Here is a 25,737-nt window from a genome sequence, read left to right as displayed (position 1 = left end):
ACTTGGCAATGCCCTTATCTCCAGTGTTACCAGCTTTAGCTGAGAAAAGGGAAACATAATATCATCAATAAAATAGAATTAGAAGCAAACACATTCATATTGCGTGTATGTCATTGAGTAGTGCAGCGTGAGTCTGACATGAGAGCATATAGGGACAAACTTCATATGGGTTGTGACACAACATCCGGTCATGCCAGTAGAACGACAGAACAATTACAGAATCCCAAAAGACGTATTAAACAAAGTAATTCATGTAGTTGCACATAGCGAGAAAAAAAAACAACCTAAAGACCACAATCATACTATGCAAGAGAATATGGATGGTTTCATCACCTGACGTGTTGATGAAAATAAAATTATGAAAAAAGCAGCTCCAGAATCTGATAGTAAATCCTCAGAATGATTAGGAAGACGCTAAGCTTACAGACAAAATTATGCTAACATTGAGCACAACACGAACACCATCTTTTAGCAGGGACCATTCAAACTGACCTTACATACCAAAACAGGATACGTATCAAAATTAACAAAAAATGTTCATATTCTCAACAATGTTATACTGCAAGTTCTGCTTTCGGTAGACTGCGCTCCACTGTATGGGACCGTCGAGGAATCAGTCCAGCAACCAAACTGAAGGTCTACAGAGCCGTGGTACTCACTACCCTCTTGTATTCCTGTGAAACGTGGACTGTGTATCGAAGACATGCAAGACAGCTCAACCACTTCCACATGACTAGGCATCAGATGGCAAGATAAGGTACAGACACTATAGGTCCTCTAGAGCAAGTTTGCTATCAGTCCACACACGGCTGATGAGAGCACAAACCCAGTGGTCAGGCCATGTCACCCACATGCCGGACGAGCGCATACCCAAGTAGCTCCTTTTTGGGGAAACTCTCTGCTGGAAGACGCTCGCTTGGAGTGCAAAAGAAACGTTACAAGGACACCCTAAAGACCTCGCTGAAGTCATTTGACATAGACACAACCTCCTGGGAAATGCTGGCTCAAAAACGCCCTCCCTGGCGCCGACCCATCTGCAAGGGCTGTCAAACTTACGAAGCAAGGCGCGTAGCTGAAGCACAAAATAAGCGCGAGCTGTGCAAGTCCAGACCCACCAGGGCAACAACTGCAGTGCCTACACATGTCTGCCCAACATGTGCCAGGGCATTCCGTGCCCGAAATGGCCTGACCAGTCATCTTCGGACACACCACATCCAGTTGCTAAGTGAGAAATGGTGTCCAGGTCTTCATCGACGACTATGGACGAACCACAAAAAAAAAAAAAATACTGCAACGGTACTTGGGAAAACGAGGTATTGAAGAACTAAATATAAAAATATACTGCACAGCATCGTCAACAGTGTCGTGCAATAACTCTAAAATACAGGCATCACCAATGGAAACCAAAATCTGGGTAATGAAATGAATACGTCGAAATAGCAGAAGCCATGAAGAAACAAGATTGAAGCCTAAAGAGCAGAAAGAGCCCGCCTTTTGGAGAATAAAACGAACATTACAAAAACATAGTACAATTTATAGATACGATAAAACTTGATGCAGACAAAGCCAGGCGAAGTTAACACATCGAATGCTTTAGTCAAAATTATAAAAACATAATTTTCAATTGAGAAACGAGGTAAACCGTTTATACAGGGCACTGAAATTTAGAGGAAAACAAACAAGTGTTACCAACACAAGCACAGAATTATGACAAACATGAAAATAATGAACTATAGGTCTAATATCTGTTAAAACACGATACATATCTCTACAATCAAGAAAGAAGCAAAATTCGAGATGAAAATGAAAGCACCCGCAAAAACGAAGACATGCGAACACCGGAGTATGCAAAGTATATGCTAAAAACAGGTATAAAACTACTAACATCCGGGAAAGTACCGTCAGCAATAGCATTGATACATATTGGTATAAAAAAGTTACTTGCTACATCTTTACGCATTAATGCATATCAATATTTTTAATAAAAATGGTGAAAAGTACCCAATTTGACGGAAACGAAATAATATCTACTACTTAAAGTAAAAATGACAAATAACCCATCAAAATATGTCCTATTGCATGTTTACTAAATATTTATAACATTGTTACTCTATGCATCTCGCAGCTAATCCACATTAACATCGATTAACGCAATATACTTTCAGAGGAGCAAGAAGTGTGCTGTGAATGTGTGGAAGGCTGTAAAAAAACTGATAAATTCTGCCATTCTAAATCAAGCCCAGATGAAAATCAGAGATATTACATGATTCCAAATAGACGATCGAAAAACTATTGATTCTGTCCCCCAATTATGGCTGACTGATGTTCTTAGCATCCATAAAAGCTATATCCTATTCTTATGAAATTCATACAACATTTGAATTAATGGCGTCTGATAATCACGCTAATCAACTACAAGATAAGTACCACCCTTTTCTATACAAACCAAAACATTTTGCAGGGCTACTCTCTAAGCCCACTATAATTTTGATTAGCTTTAAACCAGTTCTCTCATATACTGAATCGGGCGAGAATAGGATATCAAATCGCAAACACCAAATTATTGGACGATTTGATCTTATATGCATCGTTATCCGTCAACCTACAGCAAAATAGTCTCTAAAGATATAATAATGATCTGTAGACCAGATAAGTGCCGAAAACGAAACGTAGCTAAAGTCACAATAGAGATAGCAGAACAGAAAACAGATCTGCAGGATGTAATGCAAGCGATGAATGATTACGATCTGCTGGGATTTCAACAAGCGGAGGTATAGGTCGTAGCGCGATAACAGGAAAACTTCCGACAGAATTTACTGCGAGGCTTAAGAAACTTCCCTGAACAGAGCTTAATAATAAAGATATAACAAGGGCAATAAAGACTTCCGTTGCAACGATATTAATGATATTAAACGATATTAAAGTATCTGCAACATTTACAAAGGAAAACAGGAAGTCAAATTGGAAATTAAATAAGCAGAATGAAGGCGCTTAGAATAATAGTACTTTGGACAGAAGGAAGAAGGAGGAACATACTTAAAACACCCACACAACAGTCAGTTTACACTTTTGAGTATATTATTTTCATAAACGAAACACGATTCAGTACTCCACTGAGGCCATATAAATATCTGATGAGGAGTATGCAACACTACACTTAAATGAAAGCACAACCTGGAAAAATGAAGAAATTATCACCTTAGAAGAAGGAATTAACCAGTAGAAGGGCATGCCGCCCAGAGAAGACTATGCACGATGTAGTTGGAGGCCGGCGCACGGTATAGATGAAGGCCTCTTTCCAGAAACAGTATGGTTCCTTGTGGTAATATATGACGACGTGCTTGACACAAAGGAAATCTGAAAAACTCAATATAATACCAACAAATTCCAGACGATAATTGCAGAAAACGCCTAACGAAACCAGATACAATTCAATACATGAGAGGATCATGTAGCAATTAAAAGCAATCTGATTATTTAACCGGCACAATGAAGTGGCAAACATGATGGACCAAAATCTTGCTTCAAAATATAAACTCAGAAAAAAACTGATCATAAATACAGGCCTGATTCTGGTTTGGAGTCAGAGTCCTCAAATGATATGATCAGCGATCAGTTATCAATCCATAATAACCGTTGGGATTTAATACTACAATATAAACAAGCAAGAACAATTGTTTGTAAACGGCAGATAAACAGCAGAAATAGGTTCAAATACAACAGGAAATTGAAAGGCTATGGAGCGTGAAGAGGGTCTACATGATCCTAGCTGTAATATCTTCAATTGGGATATCGCAAAGTCACTGCACTTTACCATTAAACTATTCGGGATACACAGCAATATCGATGTAAATGTCCGAAAAGCCAGTCTATTAAACGCCGGTACAATAGTTTGAAAGTTCTAATCAATCAGAAAATGGGTGGATTGGGCTATTCCCGTGCTTCAAGGTTTACAGGATTGAGCTCAGAATATATACTTTAAAATACTACTACTAATAATAATAATCATAATTCTGTCCGCAATCCGGCGGGACCCGAGGTGGCGGATTCAGGAAATAAAATATCACCTGAAGAAACAAGTCCAGGCACTTCTGTACCCAGATTGAGCGGTGTTATTGTCAGTGTCTGTTCCTCATGAGACGGGCGGGTGAAACCGCAGTCTGGTTGAAAGTACAAATAGTAATGCACATTCACTTCAGAAATGAACGATGTTGACGAAAAACGGCCGCTGTCTGGGGAGCGTAACGGCATGGACTGGAGCTAACGCTGTGCGTGATGTGAGGCGAGCTGCGAGTGGTGCCCTGCTGATTAGGCGAGCAGGCACCGGGATCCGGTAAAATATACGACCAGTGTTCTATTATCCCACCAACAGCAGAAGCTGCGACTACTGCAGTTCTTTCTCAGGCTAACAGTCCACTTACAACTGAGGTCACTCAAGTTGTTAAGAGATTAAATAAACAGATGAAGTAGTCGTTACAAGTAAACACATTCATAATGCGTGCGTATTATCGAGTACATTAAACCGGCATGGCAGCATACTGGGACAAGCTGCATTAACAGTTTATAGCCAAATACAATGGCTCCAAAACAGAGGCATTGTTAAACAGAACCCCAAAACTGAGCAATGGAATGAGATTAACGAAATGACAGAGATAATTAGGAAACCATTTTGAAATCTTCAGGGTGGAAGTATCCCGGCTGCAAGTGTGTAAAATTGATATCCGAGGAAGGAAGTTAAGAGAAAAGCTAAGGGAATTCTAAGGAAACATAACGTACATACAAGATAAGATCACCCGAAAAAAAAACATTGTCTTCCTGTAGATACTATGGAACAGAAGCTTGGTGCATGCAAAACCAGACTAAATGCATACATGATAAACGCCGGACGAAGAGAACAGAAGCATCCACCCAGAAACAATGAAAAAGATCATTGGCATTGAAACTAAACTTGCTGTAGCAAAGTATCTTGAACACATTCACAGAATTAAAACGAATACAGAGATAATGAACTTTTGGTCTAATATCTGCTCAAGCAGGGTAACGCACAAAGAAGAAGCAAGCTGGATTAGGGAGGAAAAAGAGTACACTAACACAATTGAAGAAACGCAAATATCTAAAGTTGCATTGGGTGTGCTAAAATGGTAATCAAAATACCCACAGCTTCAGAAGTGCAGATAGTGACAATATTGATAAATAACATTCTAAGAACACTGCCTACCTTCCTTGTACCTGATGACACATATCAACGCATTTTCTTACAAATCCAGAAAAATTGCCGAATGTTTGACAGAATTTAAAACATATCTGCTTCCATTAGATGAATTGGTAAAATGACCCATCCAAATATCGTCCTATTTCTTGTTACAGTCTATATATAAAAATCTGACACCATGCCTCTCGCAACTAATCGCCACTCACATAAATAATCACAACATACTTAAAAATATCAGAAATTCTGCCGAAACGATTTGAAAGAATATAAGTTATAACTATTATTAAATTCTGCAGTTCGAAATCAGGACCGTGGGAAAAGCAAAGATCTTCCATGTCTTATATTGTGACGTTCTGGCCGGGGGTGTGGTCGGCAGTCCGCCCCTGCATTTTTAATGACTAGTACTGTTTACCGCTCTTGTGTTAAAATGCTCTTGTGGGATCATGGTGGGGAGTTCCGGTTCGAGAAAAGAAAAGATCTTCTAAGTTTTATGTTAACTACCAAAAGACATTTGATGCTGTCCTACAATCATGGTGCATAAAAGTGTATAATAATTAAAATCTACGCACAAAATTCTTTTAACATCGGATGAAGCACTGGTGCACCATAATCAACCTATCAACTAACAGCCAAAAATAAAGAACAACCATGGTTGCCAAAATAAACCGAAGCTGGTTGACTCCCTGAGCCACTATGGTATTGTCCAACTACCCAATTTACTGAATTGGAAAAAAATAGTGTGTATCAAATTAAAAAATAACAGAACACGAAGTATAACTTGACACATCGGTATATAGATACACATATTATGTACATGCCACATACGCAAAATGCTGGAGGAACTAAGCAGGCCAGGCAGAATCTATGAAAAAGTGTACAGATGATTTTTCGGGCCGAAACCATTCAGAAGGACTGTATTGTGTACAGGGACGGTTTGAAATTATATGGTCTTTCATGGTTAAAAGTAAAGCAATTAATTTAAATCGTAGAACAAATTTCTAAAGACATTAACATGAACATTGGACTAGATAAGCGCAGAGCATTAAACATAAAGGAAAGTGCAACCGAACTTAGAGAATAAAATCAAGCAGCAGATACTGTAGAACTGATAGATGAAGATGAAACGTATGGATTTGGGATATCAACAAGCAAGTGTAGATCGTGCGACAAATGGAAAAATTTCGACGAATTTTACCCTAAGCTCCTGAAAATCTAACAAACAGAGCTCGATAGTGAAAACTTATCAAAGGCCATAAATTCTTTCGCTATACTCATATGAACGTATGATATTGACATAATATATTTGTGCGAACCCTATCTGGAAAACCTGCAACAAAACATAAAAGCTGAACCAACAAATTTTATGAAACAGTCGAACGCAATTAGTTTAAAACTAATTAGGACAAAGGAGGAAGATGAATCACAATTCAGCATTCCACCTGACCATAAGAAATTGTGACAAGTAGTACACACCACGAAACTTAAAGGAAAACACATGCCAGAGACATGACTAAACCATAACTTTCAGGGAATAAGTTAAACAGTGGAGGAGGGTGACCTGCATGACCTGACCGGTCTGGATCCTTGATGATAGATGCTGCTCCCCTGAGACGGCACTCTGTGGAGATGCGCGAAATGGTGTAGACGGCTGTAGCAGTGATGGACTGGGCCGTATACACTACCTGTAGCACCATTGAAAGGTAGCAGTTAGTGATGTCAAGACATTGTTGTCAAAGGGCTGGTCGTAACGCATTAGCAGAAGGACTGATCATCAGACGTCAGGATGAAAGGTCGCCTTATTAATCTTAAGCCCTTTTTAAACGCTATTTTTTTTGAAATCTCCAACCGGTCTCTACACATCGCATGCGTCTCCTTGTTATTGTGTGTAGCAGAACAGTAAATATATTTAAGAGAGCAACTATGCACTCAGCGCACGTGGGTGGGTGGGATATGAACGGACGGAGGTGTGCACACGGAGAGCTCAGCAACTGAATAGGGGAGGTAGGAACGTTATAGTCAGAAGGAGATTTCCATTGCGCTGAAATTAAATGAGACAGAATGTGTGTGTGTGTGTGTGTGTGTGTGTGTGTGTGTGTTAGAGAGAGAGAGACAGAGAGAGAAAGAGAGACTGGGTGGGAGATGTGGGAGTGCTGTGTGAAGGCAGAAATTTAAGGCTGTATGTTATATCTCTGAAATATTTAATGATACAAAGCCAAAAGACAGGGGTAGGAATGACTCTCTCTCTCTCTCTCTCTCTCTCTCTCTCTCTCTCTATCTCTCTCTCTCTCTCTCTCTCTCTCTCTCTCTCTCTGTGTTAGTAATAGCAGAGTGAGAGATGCTCTGAAGCGATAGAATGAGAAAATTGAAATGCTGACGTGTCGAGGGTTGGAGCGAATCGTGTGTGAAAATGGACTGGAAAAGACGCAATTGAAATAAAAGTAGACAACGCCAGAAGTCGCCCAGAGCTGATGAATCCTCCTGCAGAAAGTGAAACTGTATAAATACCTAGTCAGGACTGCCAATGAGCAGAAAATCTAATCTAGTTTAAGGCTGCTGGGAGAGAGGGAGTGCGTTCTCTGGACTTAGGACAAATGTATTAAACGATAAAACTAAGGATCTACTGCAGACAGCTGTTTTACATTTCCGCTTTCACTGAATTTGAGACAGTGTAAATCCTGAGCTTTTTAACTTATTGCTGTCGTTCTAAAGTTTTAGCAATAAAATTATGTCAGCAATGCACTGCCTTCTTTCTCTTCAATCGGAATTTGCAAAGTGCCGCCAGTGCACATGAGTTTTTTGTGAGGCAATGAGATCCTACAGGATTCCTGCGGGCTGTTCATTGATATAACGGTAACGCATGACAGAATAATCACCAGTCTTTGAAATTGATTGGTAAATACAAACATCATCTGTGTTAACAACAAGAATATGAAATCACCGGTTGAACTGCAGAGTTTGAAGTTAGATTTCCTTCAGTTCGCAATCTCCGGGCTCTACCGTCTGGTAGCGGTTAGTCCGATTCTATTACAGCTCTTGGTATTAGAGTTTGGAGTTCAATCCCTACGCCCTTTGACTGGAGTTTGTACGTCCTACTGGTGGATTGCGTGGATTTCCCCAGAGTGCCCCAGTTTCCAAATATGTCTAAGAAATACCGGTTAGCAAGTTAATCGGACATTGTTCCGTGATAAGTTAAGAAATAGGTCGGTGTTTGCTGGCGGTACCGCTGGAATGGGCAAAAAGAGCCTATTCCGTGATTTATCTCGAAATAAAATTCGTTCTTGTTATTTTCTGCATTGCTGCATCCCCGAGCCTTCTGTGGTCACTGATCCATCCAACCTACAGATCAGTCAACAGCAAAAGCAGAAATCACTCGTTGCGACAAATATCTTATTTTTGCAACTTTACAAAATGTGACTCGAACTGCTGCTATAGTGTTTATTTGGTTATGAGGAATCCACATAATACTGCCAATAGAACAATTGCTCCCTTCTTTTTTCCGAATCCCAAACATGAGCTGATGTCTTTATACATTAAGTTTTTAATACAGTTGAACTCCTAACTGCTCAGTGGTGGCTTCAAGGGGGAATGTTCATTAACAAAGAACATACTGGAGGAATCAGCACTTCAGGCTGTATCTATGGAAAGGAATAAGTAGTGGAGGTTTTATCCGTGAGTTGATGAAGTCAGTATCGTCTCAAAACGTTGACTCTTTAAAAACACCGTTCAAAGTTTAAAACATAGTTATTTTCAAAGAATGTATACACTATGCAGCTTTGAGGTTTGTATTCTTGCAGATAGCCACAAACCAAGAGAACACCATGGAACTTGTTTCTAAAAACGAACTCATACAAGAAGACCATCAAACGTGCGAAGACAAAAACAAAACATGCAAGCAGCAAATACCGAGCAGGAAAACGAAACATCGAACCGCAAAATCTCCAAAAGTAACTCCAAAATCTACGAGCCGTCGAGACGAAATAAGTCGGTCCTGGAGCTGTATGCTGCCACAGCCACTGACTCACTCAGAACGACGGAAGGTTTAATAGCGGTGTGGAAAATTATGACGGGTACAGATAGTATAAATGCAATCAGGCCTTTTCAGTTGACGTTCCGTGAAACTAGCTTTAGAGTATTCAGTTATGGTGGAAAGATGATAGTTTAATAGAAAGATGAGTTGTAAGCTCTGTATAGAGAAGGTGGTAAGTGTGTAGAATGAGCTACCAGCGGACGTGCCAGGTTGTATTTCAAAACTGAAGAGAAATTTGATAGGGACATAGATGGAAGGAGTGTGGAATGTCTGTTCATGGTGCAGGTCCTTGGGTCTAGGGACGCTGACAGATCGGCAGAGATAGATGACCTGAAGGCCTTGCTTCTGTGCTGTAGTGCTCCATAACTTTATGACATTCACTGTGACAAGAATACACATAGATAAGATGTTAGCTGTCCTGTGTGATCAGCAGTTGGTCTGCCACCTGTCTTCAAGAGAGAGATAAGGAACAATGAAACAGCATCTGGAGATGTGTAATGAAGGGACGGGAGAGAGAGAGCTCTCTGGAGCGGCTCCTCCTTTGAACCCTGAACTGTTTGAAGTGATGGACAGGCGATACCCCAGCAGGGGGATAAAAAGGGACAGGTTCGCCAAGGCAGGACACACGACACCCGAGGTAACGAGACCCTGGAAGCGGTGCGCCTCTCACGAGTCGGTGGGAAGTCCCGCACAATACACAGGATGGAAAGGTACGATCAGCGGGAGCCCGGTGTGTGTCCGCCCTTGCTTGGGTGCCGGGTTCACTGCAGAGGATAGATCGCATCTGGAGGAGGGGTCACAGTCGGTGACCTCAGGTGACCCGTAACCAAGGACCTGCCCAAAAGCTGCTTGTGAGCAATTATCGCCGGTCTGTGAGTGGAAGCCGTTTCTGAATGATCAGTCGTTCTCTCTCTCTTTCCCCCCACGTTGTCCATCGCCATCGCAACGATTACTGCGAACTGAACTACTAAATTGGACTGAACTTTGTGTCACTTTGAAATTGGTCATTTATCCCTAGACAACGATAGAGTTTGATTGATGCTGTTATCTTAATTCTGTGCACATGTGTGTTTATCATTGCTGAACTGTTACATTTATTATCCTTTCGATTACTGTGTTGCTTGTTTCTTTAATAAAACTTTCTTACTTCTAGTAATCCAGACTCCAACTGAGTGATCCATTTCAGCTGGTTTGGTAACCCAGTTACGGGGTACGTTACAACTTAAATTCGGCATTATCGTGGTCAATACTCACAGCATCTTTTCAATTTTTCCACATTTTCCCATTTTGAGCAGACCAGAACTAATTGTTTTTGATGAGTGTGCCTACAAAATGCATGTTACCGTTAGGACGAAAGCAACAGCTATTTGAAAGACTATTAAAGCCTAATGAACTCCAGTGGAAGGAAATCTCAAATAATAATATTAAACAGACAAGCAATTGTTTTTCTGATTCCGTATATCATTAGTCTACATCATATTTGCATAATATATGGATTCTGGTTGACATTCATTCTTTTGTGTTGCTCTTCCATCAGCCACAATGAGCAGGAGTTTCATGATGTATGAGTAAACGGTCCAGGTTCGAAGAATCAAATCGTCGTTGCTTATTGTGCCGAATCAAGTTGCTCTATTGAAGCAAATGAGTCATACAGTGAGATATAAACACAGCAGTGTACGAAGCCGACATTGAAAATAAACACTTTCGAAGAGTAACGTTAAATCGGCGAATCTCGATTGCGTTTTATTGACAAAGTAAACCAATTTAATGTAAACACATATTTTAATCCATTCCTCAGCTTCTCCCTGAACTTCTGCTGTGTTAGTCCGTAGATATACGTGTTGGTACAAGTGCAGAGAAATTCCAGCATAAAACCTACCTGCTGTAGGATATATTTTGAGTTGGTGTGGTATCTGTCTGTGTAGGTATAATTTTCCACTTGCCAGGTCACAGAATATACAACTCTGGGTGTCCACAGTAAAATGAAATTGCTTGATATAGCGAACAATAAAACGACCGACTTTCTCCGGCTTTCCCCCTCTGCATCTTTCTGGTTCTCGCTAATATTCCGCAGTGCCCGGCGGACTTTATTGGCCGCGATAATATGCCTGGCAGTTAATGTGTTCAACAGAAGCATTAAGCAGATTGGAACCACTGCAGACAGAATACCGTCACATAACTGGTATGCTCTCCAGAAGGGTGACGTTAAAAATGCCGTTGTGGTGACACAGCGTTTTGAATGCACAGCAAAGTAAAATGGCAGAGCTTTTGCGTAACACGCCACACACAGAGTTACCAACATCATAATCGCTGTTTTCTCGGTGCAGTATGGTTTTCGCAGCTTCTGACAGCAGATGGCGATGTAGCGATCAAAAGTAAAGGCGACTGTAAACCAAACGGAACAGTCAGAGTTTGCGACACGCAGAACAATTATTACAGCACACACCGGAGTTCTGAACAGGAAATTAGCAAAGACATAGATAAAATTAACTTGTTCGAAAATAACAGCCACGATGACGACCATCAAATCTGTTACTGCCATGGCCAACAAGTAGAGGGTGATGCATTTGGAAAGGCCGCATTTTCCCCGGGATAGGATCACAATTGCCGTTAAGTTAACTGAAAAAAAAAATAATGCATGTTAATATATCTCCTAGTCCCCACTTTGGTGACTGTGAATTGAGTTCCTTAGTAAGACTATAATATACAGGAGAAGGTAAGACTCATAGTGCACCGGCATCTTTCAGCAGATATCGCGGCAGATTTATGTTCTGAAGTAAAATAACCCAGAAGAAACCTGGGTGAAGTGTTGTGTTTTAAATAACAGCCGAAAACCTTCCGTTTTGTTCTGTCAAATGTGGTACCTGTTGCACCCAGCTAGATGCAGATCGAACGCATTTCCATTGTTTAAAGTTATTGGTGACTTCCAGGGAACAGAACATACACTTGGCGACCTATTTGCAATTCACATTTTTTATCTTTATGGCGTGCTTTAAGTTAACTACCGAAGATGGAATAACTATATTTTAAATGGTCTCTCTAGACTCACTGGAACATATTGCAGCTGCCAGCGGAGGTATTTCTCGTTGTCAGAGATTAGACTTTGATCTCACGAGATGCTAAACGGCTGTCAAGGCTGCCCGGAACGGGATATCATATAATTCCCGTTCACAAGAGCCTTTATTCTTCAGCTGTTCGCCCTTCCGGTACGGAGATAGTAGCAAACTCTAGAAGACTGTGGCTCTTCTCACTGCTTAAGGGACAAAAGTATGCTTGTTTGAAGAAACACATAGAAATGTGTCTTAAAGCTTCCTTTTTAAAAAAAGAAACGAAAGTAAATCAACTCAGTAAGGAAACAGATTTGTTTATAGATTTCCAGCAAGCGTTCATCAGAATAACACAGAAGCAAACTTTGAAATAAGTATACTTCAGAGTGATGATAACATTGATATGTTAATGCGAGGAATTCGAAAACGTGATGAAAAGACATCAGAATTTGGATTTTCTTTAATTCTATGGAAAACTTGCATGTGGCGAATTCTGCAAGACGGTACATGTCTTCATCCCGGACAGTTCGATGGCAAGTGCTTGCATTGTGAGTGTATAATCATATCTACGTTTGAAAAGGCAAACCACTGAAAAATCCATTCACATGGCGAGGGAGTAACCGATTAAATCAAACACTGCCTTCCTGTCCGCTCCCTTAGTTGTCCTTGACGATATTTTGAATACAATCATGATGGGACTGCCCAGGTGTAGCTGGATATACGGAATTGTATTGAAAACTGTACTCAATTTCCCACACAGTTTCACACCAGTTAAGTATCATTAATTATATTGTAGAACATAATATTTGCATTTTCTTCTCACACAGTTCCCATTTTCTGGAATAATATAATTGAGTAAACATCTCGGGGGTCAGATAAAGCGAATGTCGAAAGCCGTCAGTGGAGTCCTTAGGCTCAACCACAACAATACCAGTCAGTTCCAGCACCTTACCAGGAATGCCGACAGCGGCGAGTACAGGATAGTAAATTCTGACGATGTTGTAAATTGCTGGATATCCCATTCTGTATCTGAATCACCGATGAGCTGTATAATCTGCAAACACACCTTCTTCAAGTAATTCTAAGACGCAACTGGTAGCGTCAATTTATGCGCGTACCTCTTAAATCATTATATCTACAGACCACTGAACAAACACTTAGTCTGAACTATTTTTATCATTATGAAATTGTGCAATAGATTAACTCTTTAGCTGATTGTACTTGAATGTTGTTTGCGAAGAGTTTCCATGGAAAACGCTGCATGTTGTATTCTGCATCACCAGGTTCACACCGACTGACCAGTGTAGTTTTCCCCATTGATCCCTTAATAATTTTAATAACAAGTTACAACGCATTAAATATCTTTTCACTTACACCACTAGGAATTGCATTAAGAAAGTTTAATGTCGCATGTGATTAAAAGCTCCCTGCAAGCGGGTAACTTATGTGGCGTTTTATCTCTTCAGTAGGATTCGATCTGGAAGCGATAGTCAAATGCTGATATGTTTAGCTTATCCCCGCATGCTGGTAATATGAAAAAAAAAAACTGCAGTTAACCGGACAACGACCTGATATGCCCCTCACAGACAACCGTGTAGAGGGAAGTTGTGATAGAACCCGTTTCTGTACAATGCACAATGAGTCCGCAAACACCATGTACGCGCTGTATACTTTTCAGAACTCCCCCGCTCGAAAATGCGATTGGAATAAACCAGTAATACCAATTTTATGTATAATGTTTAACGAGAAACTGTGCTCTCCTTGTTATCCATAACGTTGTTTCATGTTCTTACATTGATTACAGAAATAATCTGATTCTCTCTCACACTTATGTTTAAGAACAGTTCTTAAAATATCTAAACTATACCGATTTTGTGAAATTTCCACAATATCTGATGAAGCACTGGTGTACTATTGTCACATATCGATTAAAACTAAAAAAAGAAGAATACGGTTGTTATCAAAATCAACCGGGACAGCTTCCATTAGAATAGATCCGAAATTCTCCTTACAATTGAGAAGTGAGTGTGCTTGCCCTTATCTCTCGTTTTACCAACTTTAGCTGAGAGAAGATAAACATAATATCATAAATAAAGAAATAAAAATGCCAACTGTATTCCAAAACGGAAACAAATGGATGTCGGTATGTACCGTGGTCTGGCTGTGCTCTGGACAGCATCTGTTGTCTACGCTGGGAGCAGCTGCCGCCAATATTTGCCGAAGGTTTAAATTTGCTGTTTGAAATACAAAGATGTCCACCGCTTCGGTTTGCGCCTCCATTGTCTTGGGCTCGCCAGAGCTCGCCCAGAGCAAGCGCTGGGACAGGTACTTGTATCAGATACTGTAAGAATAACACAAGTGTTGCACTGCTGAACACTTACACTCAAGCACTTTACAGAAGTAGCACGCGCGTGTATTGGACTTGAGAAGCAAACACATTCATATTGCGTGTATATCATTGAGTAGTGCAGTTGAGTCTGACACGAGAGCATACAGGGGCAAACTTCATATAGGTTTCATGAACTTCCAGAAGAGCAAGAAAGAAACCAATCTAAAGACACAATCATACTATGCAAGAAAATAAGGAAGGATTCACCACCTGATGTGTTGATGAAATATAAAATTACGAAAATAGCATCTCCAGAACCTGATAGTAAATCCTCAGAATGAGTAGGCAGACGCTAAGCTTACAGACAAAATTCTCCTAACGTTGACCACAACACGAAAAGGATCTATTGGCAGGGAGCAATCAAATTGACCCTATATGCCAAAACAGAAAACGTCATCAACATTTTCAAAAATTTTTCATATTCTCAACAATATTATACTGCCACACTACTGAGGAAAACGAAATATTTGAAGAACTGAACATAAAAACAGGCTGCGCAGTATCATCAACAGTGTCGTGCAATGACTCTAAAATGGGGGCATCATCAATGGAAACCAAAATCTGACGAATGAATTGAGTACATCGAAATAGCAGAAGACACGAGGAAATAAAATTGAAACCTGAAGAGCAGAAAGAGCTCACCTATTGGAGAATAAAATGAGCATTACAAAAACATGGTAGAATTTATAGACACAATAAAACTTGGTGAATACTAGGGGTGATTGATAAGTTCGTGGCCTAAGGTAGAAGGAGATGAGTTATTAACTTCAAACTTTCTGCATAATCACTCAGAGAGTTGATCTGCATGTGCACGTGACGGGAACTGTATAACCCATCTCCTTCTACCTTATCAATCACCCATCTGTGGACACTTTCTGGAGGTCCAATATCCGTACGCTCCACGACCGCTGGACTAACTGTGTAAATGTAGGAGAGGACTATGTTGAATAATAAATGTGCTAGGTTTTCTAAAATTGACTCCTTCTACCTTAGGCCACGAACATATCAATTACCCGTCGTACAAAGCCAGACGAAGTAGACACATCAAATGCGTCAGTCAGAATTATGAAAACATAATTATCAGTTGAGAAACGATGTACACCGTTTATACAGGACACTGACATCTAATGGAACGCACACAAGTGGTACTAACCCAAACACAGAATTATGACAAATATGGAAATAATGAACTATAGGTCTATTATCTGTTAAACACAGTGAATTACAATTGTAAAACAAGCATAATTCGGGAGGAAAATGAAAGCACCGCAAAAACGAAGACATTCGAACACCCAAGTATGCAAAGAATATGCTAAAAGTGGGTATAAAACTATTATCATCTGGAAAGGTGCCGTCAGTAATAACGTTGATACGTCTTGGTATAAAAAAGTTACTTGCTACATCTTTACGCATTAATGCATGTCAATATTTTTTATAAAAACCGTGAAAAAGTGTCGAATTCGACGGAAAGGAAATAATATCTACTAACTAAAGCAAAAATGACAAATAACCCATCAAAATGTGTCCTATTACATGTTTACAAACTAGTTATAACATCGTTACCATCTATGCGTCTCGTAGCTGATCCACACTAACTTAGATTAGCGCAATATAGTTTTAGAGGAGCCAAAAGTATGCTGTGATTTTGCGGAAGGATGCAAAAAACAACAGATAAACTCTGCCATTCTGACTCAAGCCCAGATGAAAAACAGAGATGCTTCATGATTCCACAAGTACGACCAAAAAGCTGTTAATGCTGTCCCACCCTTATGGCTTACTGATATCCTTACTATCCATATAAGCTATACTCAATTCTTGTGAAATTCATACAACAATATTTGAATTATTGGCTATGATAATCACGCTAATCAACCACAAAAATAATACCACCGTTTTCTAAACAAACCGAGACATTTTGCAGGCTACTCTCTGAGCCCACTATAATTTTGGCTAGCTTTAAACCAGTCCTCTCATATACTGAATCGGGCGAGAATAGGATATCAAATACCAAACACCAAATTATTAGATGATTTGATTTTATATTCATCGTCATCCGTCAAACTACAGCAGTTTATCGACACAGTAAGGTAGTCTTTAAAGATGTAATAATGAACTTTGGAGCAGATAAGTGCCGAAACCTAAACGTAACTAAAATCACAGTAGAGATAGTAGAACAGAAAACAGATCTATCGACTTTTGAAAGGTCATTGCTAATCCGTCCGCAATCTCCACAGCTACTTCCTTCAGAACACGAGGGTGCATTCCATCTGGTCCGGGAGATTTATCTACTGTTAGACTATTCAGCTTCCTGAGTACTTTCTCTGTCGTAATTGTGACCCCGCACACTCCACTTCCCTGTCACCCTTGAGTGTCCGGTATACTGTTGATGTCTTCCTCAGTGAAGACTGATGCAAAATACTCGTTCTGTTACTCCGCCATCTCCTTATCTCCCATTACAATTTCTCCAGGATCATTTTCTATCGGTCCTGTATCTACTCTCACTTGCCGTTTAGTCTTTATATACTTGAAGAAGCTTTTAGTATCCACTTTGATATTATTTGCTAGCTTTCTTGCATAGTTAATCTTTTCCCTCTTCATGGCAGGCAGGGGCGGCGCTAAGATGGTGCTAGCTGGGGCTATAGCCCCAGCAGAAATTGCAATAGCACCACCATAGCGCCAGCAAGAAATTAACTGCAGCTGCTTTGCTTTCTCTATATAGTTTTGAATACAGCTTGTATCTCCAGTTGACCTCGTGAAACAGCGCTCCCAATTACCATAGCACCCACGCAGCAATAAAGTTATAAACTCAATCAGATCCACTCTACACTTCTGTTTATTCGCTCGTTGTCAATGTCTTGCTGTTGCTGTCCTCAGATCAGTTAAGCTCATCTAGGATCACTTAAGGTGGTGATGTCACTCACTCTCCCTCACGCGAGAGATTGATAGTTTACATCCAGGCGCAGATCAATGGTCTCGCGAGACTAACGGGTGCCACACGCGCACATTGTGCTTTTAGAAACGAGCGTGGGGCTGGCACGTGCATTATTTTGGCCGGCGTGCAAAATGGATCATTTTTTAGTGAGAAAACGACCTCATCCAGGGGAATCAGTGGTGTCTCAACCTGAGCATGTCTTAATTGAAAGTGACTTGCAGAAAGAAGTACATAGGGATGAGGACGACAGCAGTTCATCGAAGGAGTGTGAGGGCGAAGTAGACGAACAAGAAATGGAACGGGATTCGGAAGAGAACGTGGATGAAGCTGCTCTTAGTGCGAGTGGGAATACTGTAGCGATGTTATCCAGCAGCCTGAGGAAGGACCCTGTCGGCCAGCATTGAAACAGTACCCTTCACAGCAGTTTGGCAATCAGCAAAGCAGTATTTGCGGCTGGTTTGACCTGTACTCCTGGCTGGAATATTCAATCACAAAGGATGCTACATACTGCTTCCCATGCAGGCATTTCCTGCGTGGAGGACACGGGTTCAATTCTGAGCCTACCTTCACTGTCACAGGTTACCGCAACCGGCGGAAAGCTACAACAGCTTTCAAAACCCACCATGTAAGTGCAGCTCATCAGTTTGCTATGGAGGCATGGGTCGAATTCAAATTGAGAAAACAAGACGGTTGAAGATTGGGAAATATGCTTGATAAAGGACATGCAAAGATTGTCCAAGAAAATCGTGAGTATATGAGAGCAGTGGTTGAGTCTCTGCGCTATACTGCGTGCCAAGGCATTGCCCAGCGAGGACACCGGGAGAATGATGGATCTGCCAATAGGGGAAACTCTGTTGAGTTGCTCAGTGTAATTGGGAAGTTTGATAAGACTGTAGCTAAAAATTAGCGACAACCCTGGAAATGCAAAAGACACCCATCACGATATCGAAAATGAAATTATGGGTATTATGGCAGATATGGTCAGACGTCAAATAAGTGCAGAAATGAAGGAGGCTGGACATTTTGCCATCGTGGTGGATGAAAGTAAAGACTTGAGTAAAAAGGAGCAAATATCAGTGGTGTGCTGTATTTGAATAACGAAACAGTGCTTGAAGAATTCTTGCACTTCACTCCAGCAGAAGGGTTGGACGCAGAGTCGCTTCTTAAACGCATTGAACAGGCACTCTGCGAGTGTGTTATGGATAAGAACGCGTATATAGCTCAGTGTTATGACGGGGAGGCACTGATGTCCGGGTGCAATAACGGGGTACAAGAGAGGTTCAGGAAAGAGGTCCCGCGGGCATTATATGTACAGTGCCATGCTCACAGACTTAACCTTGTTTTAGTGGATGTTGTGAGCAATGTACCACAAGCGGGTGAGTTTTTTGAAACTGTGCAGCTGCTTTGCAACTTCTTTTCAAACTCTGTTGCCCACGATCTTTTCATGAAGAAACAGAGAGAATTGGAATCAACTGCAGAGCCCGTGGAGTTGAAGAAATTGTCAGATACACGCTGGGCGTGCCACTATACCGCTTTGTGGCCTATAAGGAAATCAATCCCTGCCATTCTAGCTACACTACAGGATATTATGGGTCAACCAAATGCACGGAGGAAAACGGAGGCTAGAGCTGTAAGTGGACTGATTGACGAGCAGTTTGCTTTACTTCTCACTCTGTTTGAAGATTTATTCCGAGTCACCAAGTTCATGTCAGACCAGCTACAATCTCCCAGTTTGGAGCTTTCATCGGCTGTGGACTTGGCTCAGTCTGTTATCGATGCACTCTCAGCAAAACGGGGAGAGGAATCACGGAGTGAAATTCAGACAAGAGCTCGGGACCTGTGCGTCAAGGCTGGTATACAGAGCAGAGCACATGAAAGGAGACAGGCCCAGCCACCCCGCCGCCTACATGATTTTGTTGTTGAGGCCCAAACTGAACGCACACCTGTCACATCCTCTGATGACCTTGGCAACCACTGTTTCTATCCAGTTATAGACAGACTTCTGACTGAAATGAAAAGACGGTTCTCAGTTCAGACTGGGAGTGTTCTGACTGGGGTCTCAGCATTATGTGCCAAACACAAGTTCTTCCTAGACAAGAATTGTCTTTGGCCAATGGCCCAATACTATGGAGTGACTGAAGTCAACCGGACTGCAGAGCTACATCAGGTTCGGCATCTGCTGGAAACAAATGAAAAGCAAGGACAGACAGTGGGATTTCTAGCTCTAATGAGACCATACTGCGATGCATTTATAGATTTATACAAACTAATCTGCATATCCCTGACTCTGCCTATTACATCTGCCTCATGTGAACGGAGTTTCTCTTGCCGCAGACGCGTCAAAAACTACTTAAGGAATAGCAGCGGCGATGCTCGGAACAGCAGCTTGGCCCTGTTGGCCATAAACAGCCGGAGGACCAAAGCACTTGACATCCAGAAAATCATTGATGCTTTCGCCACCAGTCACAGCAACAGACGGATTGTGCTTCTCTGAAAATATTAATGGTGAGTGCAGTTGATTTTTTAAAAAGTTGGGCCAAGACTAATGCTGATTATTATTATTATTATTTTGTAGTGGATACACCACAGTCCTTACGTTTCCTGCAAATCCTAAAATATTACATTTACTGCTATTAAGCCTACTGGTTTTGCTTAGACTTCCAAGGGGTGATTCTGTTGATTCTTGTTTTAAATTCAATACCCTGAATAACTGAGTTATTGCATGGTCAGAGTACGATTTGTCCAACGCCTGGTAAAGCCTTGCATATGTTGTTTGTCTTATTTGTCTTTAATAACGGTGTATCTTTTGGCATTGTTGTCCATGTAATGCGAATAGCAGTGGGGTCGTTTTATGTTTTTCATTTGAAAAGCACGCATTTGACGCTGATTACGAGATTGGTGCGTGATTCCTTTTGTCCGCTGTTGCTCGGATGTTCTGTTTTTTTTTTTGTTTATGCTCCGTGTAGCCTAGGTTGTCTCCGGTGCGGTTGACACTGTAACAGTTCAGTTCTATATTATATTTATCAATTGCTGTTGCTTGTGAATCAACAGAGGCATTTATTGTGGGCACAGAATGCTTCAAACTGACGTCTGGCCTTGTGAATACATATTACCATACAGTGCATTCCACAACACCATCACTGAATAATGCAGCCCCTCCGTAGCACCAGCAAGAAAAAATCTCTGGCGAGACCACTGATGGCAGGGAAGAGAAGATGGCGGCGCGCTGCGCGTGCGCAGCTCTCTAGTGAAAATGATAATCGAATCTGTTAAATAGGGACCGTGGACAATTCTGATTTGATGGAGAATGGACGTGAAAGTACAGAGGAGCATCTGGACAAATTTCTGAAACGCCCGTTCGCTGCTATCATTACTGTGTGGTTGTGAACCTTTCGGAGGGTGGGCCTCAAAATCCCCGGCCTTGCCTGCTTTTGGCGAACGAGAAGGAATCATTCGGGCAGAGGTGGCGCTCGGTACTTGGTGTCGGAGAGCTAATCAAAGCTCGAAGTTTTCGGATGACTCTGAGTCGAATTGTGGTCGGCTGGCAGGGAAAGTTTTTCTTCCTTCTCCCGTCCGCGTGAGATGTGGGTCATTTCAGAAACATTGAACTTTACTGTCCTCACGGACTTCTTTATCAGGTTATGGTATTGTTACACTGTAACTATATGGTATAATTACGTGGTTTTGTCAGTTTTTTTCAGTCTTGGATTGTCCTGTGTTTTGTGATATCACACGGAGGAAATAATGTATCATTTCTTAATGCATGCATTACTAAATGACAATAAAAGAGGACTACGTGTCTTCATAATCATAATGACCTTCTTCGTTTCCTTTTGTAAGCTTTTAAAAACTTCCCAATACTCTGCCTTCCTACTAATTTTTGCTTCCTTGTATGCCCTCTCCTTTGCTTTAACTTTGGCTTTGACTTCTCCTGTCAGCTATGGTTGCATCCTTTTTCCATTCGAAAATTTCTTCTTTTTTGGAATATACCTGCCTTGCACCTTCCTCACTTCTCTCAAAAACTCCAGCCACTGCTGCTCTGCCTTCCTTTCCGCCAGTGCCCCTCTCTAGTCAACTTTAGCCAGTTCCTCTCGCATGCCACTATAATTTCCTTTACTCCACTGAAATACCGACACATCAGATTTCGGCTTCTCTTTTTCAAATCCACAGTGAACTGAATCATGTTATGATCACTGCCTCGTACGGGTTTCCTTCACCTTAATCTCTCTAATCACCTCGGGTTCATTGCACAATACCCAATCCAGTACGGCCGATCCTCTAATTGATTGGTACATACAAACATCATCTGTGTTATCAACAGAATATGAAACCACCGGTTGAACTGCAGAGTATGAAGTTAAATTTCCTTCAGTTCTCAATCTCCGGGCTCTACCATCTGGTAGCGGTTAGTCCGACTCTATTACAGCTCTGGGTTTTAGAGTTTGGAGTTCAATCCCTATGCCCTTTGTCTGGAGTTTGTACGTCGTACTCGTGGATTGCGTGGATTTCCCCAGAGTGTCCCAATTTCCAAGCACGTCCAAGATCTACCAGTTAGCAAGTTAATTGGCCATTGTCCCGTGATAAATTTAGAAATAAGTCGGTGTTTGCTGGCGGTACGGCTGGAAGGGCCAAAAGAGCCCATTCCGTGCTTTATCTTGAAATAAAATTCGTTGTTGTTATTTTCTTCATTGCTGCATTCTCCGAGTCTTCTGAGGTCACCGATCTATCCAACCTACAGACTGTTCAACAGCAAAAGCAGAAAACTCTCGTTACAGCAAAACTTCTTATTTTTGCAACTTTACAAAATCTGACTGGATCTGCTGCCAGGTGTTTATTTTGCTATGAGGAGTCAATGAAATACCTCCAATAGAGCAATTGCTCTCTTCTTTTTATCTGACTTCCACCCATGAGCTCCTGCCTTTATACAAGAAGTTAAAAACGGTTGAACTCCTAACTACTCAAGTGCTGGCCGCAAGGGGGAATGTTCATAACACACAACATGCTGGAGGAACTCAGCACATCAAGCAGCATCTATGGAAAGAAATATGGAGTCAAGGATTTGGTCCGTGACGTGACGACGACAGTATCGTCTCAAAACGTCGACGCTTTAAAAACTCCGTTCAAAGTTTAAAGCATATTTATTTCCAAAGAATGCTTACAGTATGCAGCCTTGAGGTTCGTATTCTTACAGATAGCCACAAAACAACAGAACACCATGGATGTTGTTTATAAAAACAAACCCACACAACAAGACCATCAAACGTGCGAAGAGAGAAACAGAACATTCCAGCAACAAATACCGGGCAGGAAAACTAAACATCAAACCGCAGAATCTCCAAAAATAACTCCACCATCTACGAGCCGTCGAGACGAAATAACCCGTCCTGGAGTTGCTTACTGCCACAGCCACAGACTCACTCTGAATGACCTGAGTTTTAATAGCTGTGTAGAAAATTATGAGGGGTATGGGAAGTATAAATGCAAGCAACATAAACACAAAATAATCTGCAGATGCTGTGATCAAAGTAACACTTTCAGCACGCTGGATGAACTCAGCAAGTCGGGTAGCATCAGTCAGAAACGATAAATGCAAGAAGGCCTTTTCAGTTGACATTGCTTAAGGCTGGCTTCAGAGCAATGAGTTAAGGGCGAAAGATGAAATGTTTAATAGAAAGATAAGTTGTAAGCTCTGCACAGAGAAGGTGGTGAGTGTGTGGAATGAGCTAGCAGCGGAGTGCCAGGTTGGATTTCAAAACTGAAGAGAAATTTGATAGGGCATGGATGGAAGGAGTATTGTGTGTCAGTTCATGGTGCAGGTCCTTGGGTCGAGGGACATTGACAGATCGGCAGAGATAGATGTCCTGAAGGCCCTGTCTCTGTTCTGTAGTGTTCCATAACGTTATGACTTTCACTCAACTTAGGCATTATCCTGGTGAATACTCACAGCATCTTTTGTATTTTTTCCATATTTTTCCATTTTCGGGAGACCAGAACCAGTTGTTTTTGATGTGTGTGCCTACAAAATGTATGTTACCGTACGGACGAAGGCAACAGCTATTTCTTTTTTTTTAAAATTGTATTTTTATTTGGATAAAAAATTTACAAGTATCACGAACTTTTTTCACATGTATAACCTTTTCCATTTTTTTTATATTTGTATAAAACTATAATTATTTATACATTCCTAAGTACACATTAAGATGATATAAAAAGATATTAGACACTTAAATAAATAATTATGTGCAGTTGAAATTCTACTCTATTAGGCTGAGTAATGATATTAGTTGTTAAGAAAAATAGTCATAATAGTGGATTAATAATAATTTCCATATATCGCTTCTGGACCATTTCTTTCTGGTCCAAATTCTTGTATATAAACTTATGTAACTACCATTGTAGGTGTTTATATCCTAACTTGTTCATGCTTGCTCCTACCCCCCAAAAAATGATCCAATCCTTATGTACTTATTCACTTAATTTTTTAATTTTTTATCCGTTTCCCAAATCTTTTCCTTTACTTGTGTTAATTCTCCATTTTCCAAAAAAAAAAAAAAAACAGTGAACATTTAGACCAGGGGTGCTTACGTTAGCAATATTACTGTGTTGATGAGAAGAGCAGTATAAATCATAAGGAGAGTCATCTAAAGTCTGCTCGCTTTGGGGTTATATATTCAATCCATTTATTCCAAATTTGATAAATTTTTTCTGTTTCAATTGTCAGAGAGTAAGTAATCTTTTTCATTTTAAATATTTCCAAGATAATTTCGTGCCAATGTTCTAATGTAGGTGGTATTGGATTTAGCCACTTTCTAGTGATTGATTTCTTACTTGCCGCTAAAATGGCCTGCAGCAACTTTATATCTTTCTTCTGTTCAAGAAACAATACATGCCCCAAATAGAGCGTCTCAAAGTTCAGCGGTATCTGGGTCTTAAGTACCTTAACTAATGTTCTATGAATACCTTTCCAATATAAACTTAATTTAGGGCAATCCCAAAAAATATGGAAATGATTTGCCTCCTTGGAGCCGCAGCTTCTCCAACACGTCACGTTTGTGTCTTTATATTTTTCCTGATATGGGGTCTTGAAGTATCTCATAATATTTTTCCAACAATGTTCTCTCCAAGTCAAAGAGTTAGTCGAAGACCACTGAAAGCTGCATATTTTCCTCCAAGCCTCCTCTAAATGTACCAACCCGCTTCTTTCTCCCACTTCTCTTTAATATACAATGTGTTTACATTTTTAGCATGAGAGAGTGCATTATATAATCGAGGAAATGATTTACTTGGTATTGAATTATAGGCCGAATTCAGAATCTTGAAAAATTGTAATTCTACTGTTGATATGTCTGTATATCTACAACTCTGGTTAACATAGTGTCGTACTTGAGGGTACCTAAAAAATTCATTGTGTTCTAGGCTATGTTTGCCCTGCAGGATTTGGAAACTTTGTAATACTCTTTTATGAATAAATGAGAGGTAGGTTGTAAGACCTTTCTTTTTCCATGGTTCAAATCTTTTATCTCCTCTGTTGGGAAGGAATTCGGTATCATATGCACACCATCTGAAAAGTTTTAGCATGTTATTGATTCCACATGAATTAACCACCTTCTGCCATACTTTTAATGTAAGTTTTATCCAACTGTTTTCAAACTTTTCCAATTGGGCCATCAATCCTTTGTCTGCTATTGAGGCCTGCAGAGGAAAACTGTCAACCAATGCAAATTCTGTTTCCTTCCATCTAGCCGTATATTCCCTGTTACACCAAAACAACAGAGAGGTTATCAGTGAAGCATAAAAATAATTTCTCAAACAAAGAAGTACCATACCTACTCCTTCCTTCCCTAACTGTCTGGTATTATATCGAATTCCGGGTTTCTTTCCTTGCCAGATAAAGCGGGAAATCCATTTGTCCCATTCCCTGAATTGATTCTCATCCACCCCCACAGGTCAAGTCCGGAAAAGATGGAGTAACCGAGGAAGAATATTCATTTTATGGTTGTATCCTCGAATTTAAACTTAAAAAGGAGATAAGGTTCCATCTATGCATATCTGCTCTTATCTCTGAAATTAATTGCCCATTATTTAGCTGTGACAGCGTTGAAAGATCCTTCGGCAGAGTTATTCCTAAAT

This window comes from Mobula birostris, chromosome 29 (assembly GCF_030028105.1).
Source record: "Mobula birostris isolate sMobBir1 chromosome 29, sMobBir1.hap1, whole genome shotgun sequence".
Lineage (NCBI taxonomy): Eukaryota > Metazoa > Chordata > Chondrichthyes > Myliobatiformes > Myliobatidae > Mobula > Mobula birostris.
This window is presented reverse-complemented; position numbering follows the sequence as displayed.